A 15,903-nucleotide genomic window follows, 5' to 3' on the forward strand; every position below is an offset into this window, starting at 1 on the left:
AGAGAGCCAAAAAGCATAGCGCCCTCTACAGAGCATCTGGGACCTGTGTGAACAGAGCAAACAACTGTGCATCTGCTTAACCAATCAGATTAAAGAATCGTTAATGAACAGTGCAGAGCCTGAACCAGGATGTGCCAGTTAGGATATTTAATTCAATGTCAAATCAGGTACAGAAAGCAAAACAGAGAGGGCAAGAAACATTGGGATAAGAGATAGAAAGAAAAAGTATAAAAAATAAATCTTTATTTAAATGCTTTTATTTTTTTAAATCTCTAACAATAATTAAAATCTGAAGGAATGAGACTCCACATTTGTAAAAGTTAATTTTCAGTGCCAGAGAGGTGGTTTTGCAGTAATTAAGACTTATCACGCCGTTAAAAGGGTACTTACTCTGGAATGGACAAACCCTAACTTTTTTTTGGTGAGTTTAGTTCCTAGCTCTTAGGTAAGTACAACAACTTTACGTCATTCAATGTGTTTCAATGGTGAGTCAGACGGCGAGATACCATAATAGTGAAGCTTTTGAAGGAGCAGGGCAACTCGGACAGCAACCTCTGGATTTCCGACTTTAGCTGCTCATGTGTAGTTCGAAAGTTGTTGTCCAATTTCCACATAAATAATGGTGAGTGCTGTTAGCCTCACTGTTATTTCTACCATAAAACCCAGCCCAATATCTTCCAATCTTTGATATAGTGATTTTTGTTGGTGCACCACTGCTTGTTGTATCCTATTGATACATTGATGCATTTACCTCAAAGATTTGCACATCAACATCCAATTCTAGTACGATAGCAAAATACTGCAGATGCTGGAAATCCGAAATAACAACAGAAAATGCTGGAAAAACTCAGCAGGCCAGGCAACATCCGTGGAAAGAGAAATAGAGTCAACGTTTCAGGTCGAAACCCTTTGTCAATACTGGTGGTTTCAACCTGAAACGTTGACTCTATTTCTCTCTCCACAGATGTTGCCTGGCCTGCTGAGTTTTTCCAGCATTTTCTGTTGTTATTTTTAACATCCAATTCTATATTTTTCTATTCAGGCGACTGCTCAAGTCACTTCTCTTTGCACCGTTGGGGCCTCTATTGGGTCTGTCCAATCCTTCCTACTCTACTGGTGCTGCTAACTAGTCTGTGCCATTAACATGTCTGTAGGTCGAGATGATGTTGGAGATGGTGACAATTTCTGACTGATGGTTGAATTAGAAGATTTATAAGTTAGGAGGACATTACTCCTAAAGCCTCTTTTATTAATGTAATTCCTTTCTCTATGTTCTCTGGAAGATTTTAGTTGATACTTTTTGAGGCTGTACTGTACAGCAGAAGTGACAGCTCCTGTAGTCCATGTACTACTTCAGAAGGGATGATGTATTTCAGAAAATTTAATGTAAGCAGGCTGACCACAACTGACCGAGCTGGCCGAGTCCTAAAGGACATAGCTGCCAGACTGGGTCTGCGACAGGTGGTGAGGGAACCAACAAGAGGGAAAAACCTACTTGATCTCGTCCTCACTGTTAAGTCTGTGTGTGTATATTGAGAATTACTACACAGACCACAAGAGTAAACTTTAACAGGTCTTTACTAGTTGAAGGTCAGGGCGGAACTGCCCAATAAATCATTACACAGCACTTATATACCGGTGTGGTCACCACCGGTATTACAGTATACAGCAGCCAAGATAAAGTAGTGCAACCCTTAAAATAGTTCTCTTAAAGGTGGAACGGTTACATACACTACAATTAAAGGTGGAACGGTTACATACATTACAATCCTCCCTTTTTAGCTTAACCGTATATACTCCCCATTAAACATAACATATATACACAACTTCATGTAAAAACAGTTCACAGATTCAGTCTCTGCGGAGATGCCTCCTGCGCCTCCTGACTCGGTCCGGATAACGCCTCGGTGGTGTAGTAGTTTTTGGTGGTGTAGTAGGTTCTTGTTGCTGGGGTGACTCATCTAATAGTCCTTCACTGGACTTAACAGCTTGAACTTTCGTAACTGCAGAACCAGCATTGCTGACTTCTAAAGGCTTGAGTACCTTGGGAAGTTTTTCTACTTCTAGACTGACTTGGCTCAGTTCGGAGGGACCACGTGCGTGACCTGGTAGGGGTGATAATGGTTCAGATGAGTCATCATCTTCATCATCATGGGGCAACTCACATGAATATACTAGATTGCTGTCCTCCTCAGTATCTACGTCCTCCAAATGTTTTATTATTTCTATTTTTGGAGCTTCAACTGTGAGTGTGGCTGTGGTCTGTGCATTACTTGATTTGCAGCTATATTCACCAGAGTCTTTGGGTGTGAGGTTTGTAATGGTAAGTTCCATCACATTCTTATTTTGTTTACATTTGTATCGGTCAGAAGATTCGATTAAGCTCTGGTCTTTGTACCATCTGACCATCTTGGGAGTAGGTGTAACCTCACAGCTCAAAGTAACAGAATGCTTCTCTTCCCCTATAATGTTCTGTAGTTCTTTGACTACCTTTGACGGATGCTCTTTAATAGTCAGCCTCGCCTCAGATTTTGATTTCCCTGCAATAAACTGCAGCAAGCCGGTCATCTTACAAGTTGTTTTTTTCAGAGTGAGACGATGAATAGTGCCACGATGCTCAATGTCCACATCTTCAGAAGCATGAAGAACTTCACCATTTAGTATCCATTTTGGAGGCTTTACGTCAGCAACTGAGAGCTCACACTCAAGAATGGCGTCACTTGGCTCTGTCACTTCCACATCACATATGGGTTTAATGATGGCAATTGATTGCTCTTCTACATATAACTTTGCTGTGCTTTGGTCATCTATGACATCGCACATGTAGTTGCCTTCATCTTCAAAAGCGACATTATTAATAATGAGCTTCCTGTACACATCTTCACCCACAATCTCATATTTATTACTGGGATGAATCTCTTTGTCTTTGTAATACCACTTGACAGCAGCATTTGACCTGGAAACCTTGCATTCGAAAATGACACGATGTTTCTCCATGCCAATCTTCTCTCTTAAAGGTTTCACAATTTTAACTGGCAATTCTTTAATTCGAAGCAAAGCTCTGGAAGTAGCGCTTTCAGCAACAAACTTGATCTCTGCAGCATCTTCAGGTTTTGCCTCTGCCACCAATTCCCTGAGTGGCTTATTACTGCTGACACCGCTCACAAAAGGGTGCTCTTTCTTCTTAGCTTTCAACTGATCGATGAATTTGACATAATTCCTTTCTTGCTCAGCTTTGATTCGTTTGGCCTCATCGCGCAGACGGTTTGTGTGTTCCTGCTCCATTTTCTCAATCAGCTGCTTCTGCTGTCTTCCCAGATTCTCCAACTCTGTGTCAAAGAACTTTTTCTTTGCATTCATCTCTTGCTCAAAACGGCGAATCATTTGTTCTAATTGCTGTTGTAGTTTGAGATTGAGTTGAGTTCGAGCCTGGTGTCCCTCAGAAAGGTGCATGTCTGTAGACTGGACAGACTCAGAATCCTCTGTCAAACTATGTTGTTGTTGTTCAGTGGAATTCTGTTCTGATACTTTGTTCTCTTCTGAAGCATTTATGCACTCCTTCGTTTTTCCATCATTAGTCTGCAAGTCCATTTTAGACTTGTCTTTTGCACATGGGCTGGTCTTACCATCATTAGTTCCAGAGTCTGAGCTGATTGTCTTCATCGAGTTCTCACTCTCTTCTTTGTCACTGTCACTGCTGCATATGCCCTCATCCAATATTCTGGACAATCGTGCAGGTTTGACATATTTTTTCTTTCCGGAATCTACCGTTATTGCTTTTCGGGAGTGCCGGTCCATATTTATTTTCCTGATCCACTCCCGTCCCAGAAGTAGTGGACCTCCCTCAGGTAATACATATATGTCCATTCCTTGGTGTTCTTTGCCCTTGTGTACCACCTTGACTTTTATCTTTCCGATGGGGTATACTCTTTGCCCCGTGTATGTCTTTAATACTATCTCCGTATCCCGTAGGGAAATATGTGTGAATAACCTTTTGTAATCTTGCTTATTCATGACCGTCAACGCTGATCCGGTGTCCAATTCCATCTTCACTTGGACTCCTGCTATCTGCAGTGTGGCCCAGATAGTTTGTCGGTCAGCTTCCTTACTCACATTGTGAATTCTCAGACTACCCAGTTCCTTGCTGTTGGAGTCTGAATCCAAATTCTGTTCATCCGAACTCTTCTCAGCCACCTTATGTACCTTTCTGCACTTTTCCTGTGGTGACTTTTTGTTGCTGGTCTTCTTTCCTGACCGGCATACTTTAGCTATGTGACCAAGCTTGCCACATTTTCTACATTCCTGGTTTTTAAACCAGCATTGGTTCTGATCGTGTGTTGTCTTTCCACAACGATAACATTTCGTTGTACCCAAAGCCATTTGATCTACGCTGAGTACCGCTGCCTTCAGCTGCATTTTCGCCGTGCCTCTCGCTGCGGCTTCGTGCGATGCTGCAATAGTGACAGCCTTATCAAGTGTAAGATCATTCTCTTCAAGCAGCCGCTTTTGGGTTCCTTCTTTCGACAATCCACACACGAATTTGTCTCTCAGTGCCTCCGTCAGGCTTTCCCCAAACTGGCAGTATTTCGCTAGCTTACGCAGTTCAATTAAGTACTCCGCGTTGCTTTCCTCTTTCAGTTGCATTCTCGCATAAAATTTAAATCGTTCCGCTAACATCAGCGGTGCGGGGTTCAAATGATCCTTCAGGACAGCAACAATATTAGCGAAAGTCTGATCCGTCGGTTTAGCTGGTGATAGAAGATGCTTCAATAGCCCGTATGTCTTTGCACCCATTGAGTTTAGTAAGGTTAGTGCTTTATCTTCATTTGATATTTTATTTGCCTTACAATATATCTCTATGCGTTCTACATACGTGGCCCAATCTTCAACATCGGGATCGAAATTGTTGATGTTACCACGCTTAGGCATCTTCGCAACCTTCTTGAGGAACACAAAGAAATTTTTCTTTTCTTTTTTTTTTTTTTTTTTAAATGGCGGTTTCCCGCGCTTGTCTTCTTCCCCCGCCTATGAAAATGGCGGCTTCCCGCATTTTGCCTTTCTCCCCCGCTGGCTGTAATGGCGATTGCCGAATTGCTGCGTTCGCCCTCCCCAGCGGTTTTCAAATCGTGCCTCCCAGCCCCTCTTGCAGTCCGGTCCTTTCCTCCGGCTGCGGCTGAGTTCTCCGCGGTTTTTTTATTTTCTCCCGCGCCTTACGATCGTGCCTCCCAGCCCCTCTTGCAGTCCGGTCCTTTCCCCCCCCGGCTGCGGCTGAGTTCTCCGCGGTTTTTTAATTTCCTCCCGCGCTTACGCTGTCCCGGTCGCTGCGCCTCGCGGCCTCGGTAACTGCCCGGCCTTTTTCACCGGTCGCGGTCGAGCTCTCTCTCAACGCTGTTGCGTCTCCCAGCCTGCTTGTAGCCCGGTCTCTCACACCGGCTGCGTTCCCACTTGTAGCCCGGTCTCTCACACCGGCTGCGTTCCCGCTTGTAGCCCGGTCTCTCACACCGGCTGCGTTTGCATTCACCGCGGCTTCCGTGCCTTACGCTGCCCCAGTCTCAGCGCCTCTGGCCCCGACTTCTGTCCGGCTCTTTTCCCCGGCTGTGGTCGAGTTCTCCGCCCTTATATCCTCCGTTTTTTTATTTTCTCCCCTACTCACAGTCAATGTGGCTGACTTGCTGCTCGTCGCTGATCGGCTTACCCACCACCGTGATAGAAGGGATGATCACTGCCTGTTGCTGATGGAAGGCTTCGTGTCAGAATTCTTCCTTTGCTCTGCAGACCCGAGTCTTTTCTCAGCAGAATGATGAGGGCGGATGCCTCTTCTCGACGCCCGTTAAACTGCCTTGGATGTATCTCTGCCGCAGGGTAAGATCGTACTCGTCGCCACTGTTAAGTCTGTGTGTGTATATTGAGAATTACTACACAGACCACAAGAGTAAACTTTAACAGGTCTTTACTAGTTGAAGGTCAGGGCGGAACTGCCCAATAAATCATTACACAGCACTTATATACCGGTGTGGTCACCACCGGTATTACAGTATACAGCAGCCAAGATAAAGTAGTGCAACCCTTAAAATAGTTCTCTTAAAGGTGGAACGGTTACATACACTACAATTAAAGGTGGAACGGTTACATACACTACACTCACCAATTTACCTGTTGCAGATGCATCTGTCCATGACAGCATTGGTGGAAGTGACCACCGCACAGTCCTTGTGGAGACGAAGTCCCGTCTTCATGTTGAGGATACCCTCCACCGTGTTGTGTGGCACTACCGCTGTGCTAAATGGGACAGATTTCGAACAGATCTGGCAACTCAAAACTGGGCATCCATGAGGCGCTGTGGGCCATCAGCAGCAGCAGAATTGTATTCAACCACAATCTGTAACCTCATGGCCCGACATATCCCTCACTCTACCATTACCATCAAGCCGGGAGATCAACCCTGGTTTAACAAAGAGTGCAGGAGAGCATGCCGGGAACAGCACCAGGCATACCGAAAAATGAGGCGCCAACCTGGTGAGGCTACAACACAGGACTACTTGCATGCCAAACAACGGAAGCAACATGCGATAGACAGAGCTAAGCGATCTCACAACCATCGGATCAAATCAAAGCTCTGCAGTCCTGCCATATCCAGTCGTGAGTGGTGGTGGACAATTAAACAGTTAACAGGAGGAGGAGGCTCCAAAAATATCCCCATCCTCAATGATGGTGGAGCCCAGCACATGAGTGCAAAAGACAAGGCTGAAGCATTTGCAACTATCTTCAGCCAGAAGTGCCGAGTGGATGATCTATCTCGGCCTCCTCCTGAGGTCCCCAGCATCACAGATGCCAGTTTTCAGCCCATTCAATTCACTCCACGTGATGTCAAGAAACGGCTGAAGACACTGGATACTGCAAAAGCTATGGGCCCTGACAACATTCCGGCAATAGTACTGAAGACTTGTGCTCCAGAACTAGCTGCACCCCTAGCCAAGCTGTTCCAGTACAGCTACAACACTGGCATCTACCCGGCAATGTGGAAAATTACTCAAGTATGTCCTGTCTACAAAAAGCAGGACAAATCCGATCCGGCCAATTACCGTCCCATCAGTCTACTCTCAATCATCAGCAAAGTGATGGAAGGTGTCGTTGACAGTGCTATCAAGCGGCACTTACTCAGCAATAACCTGCTAACTGACGCCCAGTTTGGGTTCCGCCAGGGCCACTCAGCTCCTGACCTCATTACAGCCTTGGTCCAAACATGGACAAAAGAGCTGAACTCAAGAGGTGAGGTGAGAGTGACTGCCCTTGACATCAAGGCAGCATTTGATCGAGTGTGGCATCAAAGAGCCCTAGCAAAACTGAAGTCAATGGGAATCAAGGGGAAAACTCTCCATTGGTTGGAATCGTAACTAGCACAAAGGAAGTTGGCTGTGGTTGTTGGAGGTCATTCATCTCAATCACATGACATCACTGCAGGAGTTCCTCAGGGCAGTGTCCTAGGCCCAAACATCTTCAGCTGTTTCATCAATGACCTTCCCTCCCTCATAAGGTCAGAAGTGGGGATGTTCGCTGATGATTGCACACTGTTCAGCACCATTCGAGACTCGTCAGATACTGACGCAGTCCGTGTCCATATGCAGCAAGACCTGGACAACATTCAGACTTGGGCTGACAAGTGGCAAGTAACATTTGCACCACACAAGTGCCAGGCAATGACCATCTCCAACAAGTGAGACTCTAACCATCTCCCCTTGACATTCAATGGCATTACCATCGCTGAATCCCCCACTATCAACATCCTGGGGGTTACCATTGATCAGAAACTGAACTGGACCAGCCATATAAAGACTGTGGCTACAAGAGCAGGCCAGAGGCTGGGAATTCTGCAGCGAGTGTCTCACCTCCTGACTCCCCAAAGCCTTTCCACCATCTACAAGGCACAAGTCAGGAGTGTGATGGAATACTCTCCACTTGCCTGGATGAGTGCAGCTCCAACAACACTCAAGAAGCACGACACCATTCAGGATAAAGCAGCCCGCTTGATTGGCACTCCATCCACCACCTTCAACATTCACTCCCTCCACCACCGGCGCACTGTGGCTGCAGTGTGTACCATCTACAAGATGCACTGCAGCAACTCGCCAAAGCTCCTTCAACAGCACCTTCCAAACCCGCGACCTCTACCACTTAGAAGGACAAGGGCAGCAGACGCATGGGAACATCACCACCTACAAGTTCCCCTCCAAGCCACACACCACCCTGACTTGGACCTGTATCGCCGTTCCTTCACTGTCGCTGGGACAAAATCCTGGAACTCCCTTCCTAACAGCATTGTGGGTGTACCTACACCATATGGACTGCAGCGGTTCAAGAAGGTGGCTCACCACCATCTTCTCAAGGGCAATTAGGGATGGCCACTAAATGCAGGCCTAGCCAGCGACGCCCACATCCCATCAATGAATTTTAAAAAAATAAAAAAAAGTAACATCAATGTTCAACTCTGGTTTCACTGCAGTATAGTATTGCTATAATTGTTACATATCATTTTGGGGGTATATGATCAGAAGATCAAAACGCTGGTGAGGCCACAGCTAGAGTACTGTGTGCAGTTCTGGTCGCCACACTATAGGAAGGATGTGATTGCTTTGGAGAGGGTACAGAGGAGATTTACCAGGATGTTACCTGGGCTGGAGCGCTTCAGCTATGAAGAAAGACTGGACAGGCTGGGGTTGTTTTCCTTGGAGCAGAGAAGGCTGAGGGGGGACCTGATTGAGGTATACAAAATTATGAGGGGCACAGATAGGGTGGATAGAAAGGAACTTTTCCCCTTAGTAGAGGGGTCAATAACAAGGGGGCATAGATTCAAAGTAAGGGGCAGGAGGTTTAGAGGGGATTTGAGGAAAAACTTTTTCAGCCAGAGGGTGGTTGGAATCTGGAACTCACTGCCTGAAAGGGTGGTAGAGGCAGGAACCCTCACAACATTCAAGAAGCATTTGGATGAGCACTTGAAATGCCATAGCATACAAGGCTACGGACCAAATGCTGGAAAATGGGATTAGATTAGACAGGGCTTGATGGCCGGCGCGGACGCGATGGGCTGAAGGGCCTCTTTCTGTGCTGTATAACTCTATGGGCTAGATTTTCAGTATAGACAGTTTTGGGGCGCTAAGCTTAGCGCCCGCCCGAAGTTATCGCCCGCCCCAAAGTAGCGCCCCGTTGCCGGAAATTCAGTGGCTTCGCCCTAAGAGGTTGGTGGAGCGCTAAAAGAGGCGTTCCACTAGTATCTTTAGGCGCTAAGCCGGCGGTGGAGAGCGCAACACCCGAGCTCGGGCGCAGCGCACGGCAGACACTCTGGTGCCAGTGAGCTCTTAAAGGGGAAGGGTGCATGTATTTTTTTCAAATGCAAAGTCTGGGGAGAAACGGGGAGGAGGAGGAGGAGGAGGAGGAGGAGGAGGAGGAGGAGGAGGAGGAGGAGGAGGAATGATTGGTTGGTGCCCGGAAACATAAATAGACCGTTCAGAACAACACACAGCTTACTTCCACACAACACATGCAGAGTGCCTTTTGTACGAGTGCCCTTTAATTTGCGCTCCCCAGGGTGTGTTGCGTTCCATTTTACAAACGCTCTGGACGCCAGGCGCACAATGGGGCGGTCCGACTGAAGTTTGGATTCGGGGCGGCCAAAGGGCGTTGCACGAGGATGTGACGTCATTTTCTGCGCGCGCATCCGGGCGGCCGCTAAACTTTGCGCCGGCGCTAACGGGCAACTTAATTTGGGGCGGGGCGCAAACTGCGCTGCGCCCAGGCGCTACACGCATAGCGCCCGAAAATCACTTCTCTTAAGGCGCTAACTGCTGGCGCAAGCAACTGAAAATCTAGCCCTTAGACTCTATGACTGAGAAGTAAACTATTATTCTAAATGAAAGCATCATTAGAAAAGTTTGCAAAAAATGTATTATTTTAGCCTTTAAGGACTGCAATACCATTTACGCACCAAAATAAAAATAATACAAAGCAAGATTACATTTTTTTCATTCTGTTTATGTAAATAACTCAGTCCTGTGACTAAAGCAATGATCTATGAAATTATATATTTATCCAATTCTGTTTTATAATATTTAAATGTAGAATTAATTACACACCCATTCTGATAGCTATAAAGGATAATCAGGAATCAAAGGTTGAATGGTTTTCTGAAATATGTTGGAAGTTAACACATTAGTTGAGCACCGGGGCTCTACATCGCATTAGTTAATTAAAAGTCTAAAGTAATTCCTTTCTTCTTTGTTGAACACTCTGGCTGCATAGTTTAAAGCTTTTGGAACAAGAAACCATGCAGGGTGTAAAAGAAGCATTGTCTAAGTTGCACTGTTGCTTTTCCTGCTCCTGAAACAGCTCTAAGGCACATTTTTTCTACATTTCTCAGTAGCTGGTGTTGCACTCCCTGCTGGGAAACACAAATTAAAATTGCAGTCTCGATTATTAGTGATCTCATTTTACCAGTCTTGGCCAGTTCATCGGAGTGAAGGTGGGCTCATGTGAAACAAGGGCAAAGATAAAGGTTGTACTTCCAATGAATTAGTATTCCTGGAAGAAAGAAAGTCTCTATGCTTTTCTGCCCAATAAATGAAGATATGAGCTTATCCACTCAGTTCTTCTGGGGGGAATTTTAACTTAAAAAAAGGGTAGGTTTGGAGCGTGGGGATAGTTAAATTGTTAAAAATCGGAATCCTGACCTGAACCTGCCTCCAACCCGCCCATTTCCAGTTTTTAACAGAGGCGGGACAGGGGATGGGCTGCGAAAGAATATACTATATATAACCTTTTTAGAAAAATATATAATGGCCCAGAAATTCGGGTCAGGGGCTTCCCGCGGGTGCAAGCCCCCGACCTGCATTTACCTTGCGTGCCGGCAGTTGAGCTGTAGGGCCCCATGGAATTCCGCTCCGGGGCCTGGCCCAGCTGCCGGCGCGCTGTGCTTGCGTGTCCCAGGGGCGTAGTTAGTGCGATGCGTCCCCTGGGATCACGTGAGCCATGGGCAGCCAATCGGAGGAGGGAAAAACCCATTCATAAGATTGACAGGAAGACCTGTCTAAACTTATGAATACTACGGGCCTCAAAATAGCATTAAACCTTCAAATACGTTTTAAAAAATCACACTTTTTCAATAAACTACAAATTACATTAAAAGCTGTTATATCCGTGTGTTAATGAAGACACGGAATGCAGGAGTTGGTTTACAGGTGTTTACTGAACAAAGTCTGGAGGTGAACTAACAGATACAAGACACTATACAGGCTTATTTCGCCCGAGTGGCCATTACCGGCATTACAGTACACAGGGGCTCTTAAAGGCACATACACCACAATTCCTCCCCTTTTAGACAACCAATACATAACATTTTAAGTAATCATTAATTAACATGTTACAAGAACAAGAATCTACACATTTGCGGCAGTTAATCACGTATAAGTCAGTCTCTCTGGAGGCTTCCTGACTCGGTCTGGATAACGCCTCGGTGGTGTAGCAGTTTTTGGTGGTGTAGTAGGTTCTTTTGGCAAGGTCGATTCGGCTTGAATGCCAGTGTCGGGTTTATCTGGTTCTAGTATCACCGGATCGGAGGTAGATACTATGGGTATCTCTGCTTCATCATTAGGCGTATAGAGTTGTGGTGTAGGGTGTCCCTTTTCGGATGACTCTATGATCTGGTCAGCATGGTGCCTTATTATGCTTTCTCCAATGTCCATGGTATACATCAGCGGTCCTTGTCATGTGCAAATAGTTCCAGGCTGCCATTTCTCGGTACGGTAGTCCCGGGCCAAAACTTGTTGACCTATCTGGAAGGTTCCAGTTGGCCTTTCATTCATGCCTTGAAATTGCCGGTTCTCCACGTCCCTTCTGATGTTTGGCTTGATCAAATCCAGCCGACATCTTAGGCTTCTATTGAAGAGCATCATGGCGGGAGTTTGGTTTGTAACCACATGTGTTGCATTCCTGTATGCAAACAAGAAATTATCTACCTTATGCTGTAGATTTATGTCTTCATTACCCATGGCCTTTATGGCCTTCTTGAAGGTCTGGACAAACCTTTCAGCCAATCCATTGGTGGCGGGATGGTATGGGGCGGACGTGTAGTGCTTAACCCCATTGTTTTTTAAGAACTTCCTGAATTCTGCGGACACAAATTGCGGTCCATTATCAGAACAGATCTGTTCAGGCAGCCTTTTCCTGGCAAATATGGTCCTTAATACTGTGATGGTTTTTTCCGTGGTGGTGGAGGACATCTTTATTACCTCCAGCCACTTGGAGTGTGCATCAACCGCGATTAAGAACATTGGGCTAGATTTTCAGTATAGACAGTTTTGGGGCGCTAACCTTAGCGCCCGCCCGAAGTTAGCGCCCGCCCCAAAGTAGCGCCCCGTTGCCGGAAATTCAGTGGCTTCGCCCTAAGAGGTTGGTGGAGCGCTAAAAGAGGCGTTCCACTACTATCTTTAGGCGCTAAGCCGGCAGTGCAGAGCGCAACACCCGAGCTCGGGCGCAGCGCACGGCAGACACTCTGGTGCCAGTGAGCTCTTAAAGGGGAAGGGTGCATGTGTTTTTTTCAAAGGCAGAGTCTGGGGGGGAAAGAGGAGGAGGAGGAGGAGGAGGAGGAGGAGGAGGAGGTGGTGGTGGTGGTGGTGGTAAACATAAATATACCATTCACAACAACACACTGGATCCTTCCACACAACACATGCAGACTGCCTTTTATAATGCAGGAGGAGTGCCCTTTAATTTGCGCTCCCCAGGGTGTGTTGCGTTCCATTTTACAAACGCTCTGGACGCCAGCCGCACAATGGGGCGGTCCGACTGAAGTTTGGATTCGGGGCGGCCAAAGGGCGTTGCACGAGGATGTGACGTCATTTTCTGCGCGCGCATCCGGGCGGCCGCTAAACTTTGCGCCGGCGCTAACGGGCAACTTAATTTGGGGCGGGGCGCAAACTGCGCTGCGCCCGGGCGCTACACGCATAGCGCCCGAAAATCACTTCTCTTAAGGCGCTAACTGCTGGCGCAAGCAACTGAAAATCTAGCCCATTGAGTCCATAAATGGACCAGCAAAGTCGATGTGTACCCTTTGCCATAGAGATGAGGGCCACTCCCATGGATGTAGAGGGGCTTGTGGTGGGGCGTTTTGGACTTTCTGGCATCCTAGGCAGCTCTTGGTCATTTCTTCGATGTCTCCATCGATACCTGGCCACCACACAAACGCTCTGGCTAGGTTCTTCATTTTCACTCCACCCAGATGCCCCTCGTGAAGCTCCTTTAGCACTTTATCCTGGAGTTTGGGTGGAATCACCACTCTGGATCCACACATCAAGGTTCCTCGGCACACTGACAGCTGTTCTCTTCTTTGCGAGAATGCTGGCAACAGTGGTTCGCCATGTGCTGGCCATCCCTTCACCGTTAAATCATAGACTCGTGAGAGAGTCGAGTCATTTCTCATTTCCTTTTCAATGGCAGGATTTGTTACTGGTAGACATTCCACTATGGTTGAGTGGAACATCTCCACTGGGTCCACTGTAGGTGCCTCTTCTACCGTTGGCAACGGTAGACGCGATAACCCGTCAGCATTCCCAACCTGTTTTGATCCTTTGTATTCTATGTCATATTGGTGTGCCCCTAGGAAAAGGGACCACCTCTGTAGCCTTTGCGCTGTCATAATGGGAACACCCTTTTTAGGGTTGAATATGGAGACGAGGGGTTGATGGTCAGTCAACAAGGTAAATTTTTGTCCGTGTAGGTAATGGTTGAATTTCTTCACTCCCCATACCAGGCTGAGTGCTTCCCTGTCGATCTGGGCATAGTTACGCTCAGCTGAGTTCAATGAGCGTGACGCAAATGCTATCGGCCGCTCCGAGCCATCAGGGAATCTATGCGATAATACCGCTCCTACGCCGTAAGGGGATGCATCGCACACCAGTCTGATTGGCAGTGATGGGTTGTAATGAGCCAAAACTTCCTTGGACGTGATCAAGCTTTTGCATTTATGGAAGGCACGTTTACAGTCTTCGCTCCATTTCCAAATTACTCCCGTTTGTAGCAGTTCGATAAGATGGTGCAGAACAGTTGACAAGTTCGGTAAAAATTTATGATAGTAATTTATCAATCCCAGGAATGACCTTAATTGTGAGACATTTTCAGGTGCTGGGGCTTTTATGACCACTTCAATTTTTTCAGGTGACTTATGCAACCCTTCCTCGTTAATTATGTGGCCACAATATGATATTTGTTTCTGGAAAAATTCGCACTTGGGGTGATTTGCTCATAGGCCCCGTTCTCTCAGCCTAGTGAGCACCTGCTCCAAATTGGCAAGGTGCTCGTTGTCGTTTTCTCCTGTTACAAGGATGTCGTCTAGGTAGCATTGAGTCCCCGGAATCCCTTGGAGGACTTGCTCCATAGCTCTTTGCCAGATAGCTGGAGCTGATGCTACTCCGAAAACCAGTCGATTGTACTGGTACAGGCCTTTGTGTGTGTTTATCGTGAGATACTTTTTAGAGGCCTCTTCAACTTCCATCTGTAGATATGCCTGTGCCAAGTCAATTTTGGTGAAACATTTCCCTCCGGATAGTGAGGCGAAAATATCTTCTATCCTCGGAAGAGGATACTGTACCATGTGAAGGACTGGGTTTACAGTCACCTTGAAGTCCCCACAGATGCGAATTTTTCTCTGTTCTTCAGATTTATCATTATTCAATGTTTTCTTCATGACCGGGATGATGGGTGTTGCCCACTCGCTCCAATCTATCTTGGATAATACGCCTGCCTTTTCCAAATTCTCCAGCTCTGCCTTGACTGCTGGACGAATTGCGTATGGCACCGGCCTTGCCTTAAAAAACTTGGGAATTGCCGCATCTTCCACTTTTATTGAGGCGGTGATGCCTTTCAATGTTCCTAGTTCCTGTTGAAACACTTCCTTGGCGTTGGCCAAGATGTCTTTTAATCGTTCAGGTATGACGTCATCATCATTTTTTTTCTTACTGGTCACCGTCAGTGCCTGAATGGAGTGCCAGTCTAAACGTATCTTCCTGATCCATTCATGTCCCAACAGCGGTGGACCACCATCTTGCAGAACGTATAAATACAACTTCTGTATTTCCTTGCCGTTGTATACAACAGGCACCTTTATTTTCCCTTTTGGGTATACTTTCTGCCCCGTATATGTTTTCAAGATAATGGATGTGTCTTTCAAAGGTATATGCGGAAATAGCCGCTCGTAATCCCGTCGACTTATGACGGTTAGGGCTGATCCTGTATCTAGCTCCATTTTAACTGGGGACCCCGCTATCGTGAGGGTAACCCAAATGGTCTGGTAATCTTCTTTGGCAATTACATTATGTAATTTGAGAGAGCTTAGTCTCTTGTTTCCGGAGTCGCTATTGCTCTTCTGGTCTTTGGAGCTACTGTCCGTCATCATTTGTACCTTTCTGTACTTTTCCTTATTGATTTTTTTTCTGTCAGTGGATTTTTTTGTTTCCAGATCGGCATACACATGTAATGTGTCCCATCTTTCCGCATTGCCTGCATGCTTTGTCCTTGAACCAGCAGTCCCTCTGGTCATGGGTGGATCTGCCGCAGTGATAACATCTCTCGAAACCCCGTGTCATTTCATGGGTGCCGAAGTCCTGTGGCTTTTGCTGTATCTCTGCAGCTCCTCTTGCTGCTGCTTCATATGATACAGCCACACTGAAAGCCTTGTCCAGTGTCAAATCTTTCTCAGAAAGTAGCTTTTTTTGTGTTCCTTCACTTAGGAGACCGCAGACGAATTTGTCTCGTAGAGAATCTGCCAGTCCTGTCCCGAATTGGCAGTGTAGGCTATCAACAATCTCCATAAAATTCTTGTCCATCGGTTTGGCTGGAGTGATTAAGTTTCGTAACAGC

This window comes from Somniosus microcephalus, chromosome 1 (assembly GCF_052327205.1).
Source record: "Somniosus microcephalus isolate GS21.2 chromosome 1, FLI_Smic_1.0, whole genome shotgun sequence".
NCBI classification, from domain to species: domain Eukaryota; kingdom Metazoa; phylum Chordata; class Chondrichthyes; order Squaliformes; family Somniosidae; genus Somniosus; species Somniosus microcephalus.